Consider the following 783-nt stretch of genomic DNA (forward strand, 5'->3'; position numbering starts at 1 on the left):
TGTTTACCCATGGAAGTGAGTGTGTGTGTTTGCCTATACACACACACACAAGCTAAAGATCATACTTGGTAGATACAATGAAGTGGGCTCTTCTATGTATGCATTGTGCCATGTTATATTTGTTGGTATTTAAGGTTTGATTAAAGTGATTCTTGTTGAAGCCATAACCAAGTAACATAGCTACCCACCCAGAACTGGAAACATACACATTATTCATCAAATGTATAAGCTGAATAAATTGATTGAGTTAATTGACTGAGTGAATAAAAAGTGATTTTAAGATGTCATGTGTGATATCACGCTGACCATTTTTCTTGATTGGCAACTGTGTGAGACAGGATGCTGGACTAGATGGATCACTGGTCTGATCCAGCAGGGCTCTTCTCATGTTCTTATGCTGTTTAAAATGGTTGTTAAATTTTTGCCACACTTTGGTGTGTTAGGAGGCTTCTGTGTAACTTTTATAGGAGTTATATTTTATCTATAATAATAATATCTATAATAATAATAATATTTATTGCATTAGCAAAAAAGCCATAGCAACTGTACAGGGTAAAATAAAATAAATTAAAAACAACAACAACACACACTTAAAAGGTCGACAGTTATCAGCAGTAAACTAGTTAAACTCAGGGAGATACATAGCAACTGTACAGGGTAAAATAAAATAAATTAAAAACAACAACAACACACACTTAAAAGGTCGACAGTTATCAGCAGTAAACTAGTTAAACTCAGGGAGATTTGTTTTCTTAATCACCGCAGCTAGAAAGGAAGCCACTA

This window comes from Gekko japonicus, unplaced genomic scaffold (genome assembly GCF_001447785.1).
Source record: "Gekko japonicus isolate JY-2015 unplaced genomic scaffold, Gekko_japonicus_V1.1 scaffold334, whole genome shotgun sequence".
Lineage (NCBI taxonomy): Eukaryota > Metazoa > Chordata > Lepidosauria > Squamata > Gekkonidae > Gekko > Gekko japonicus.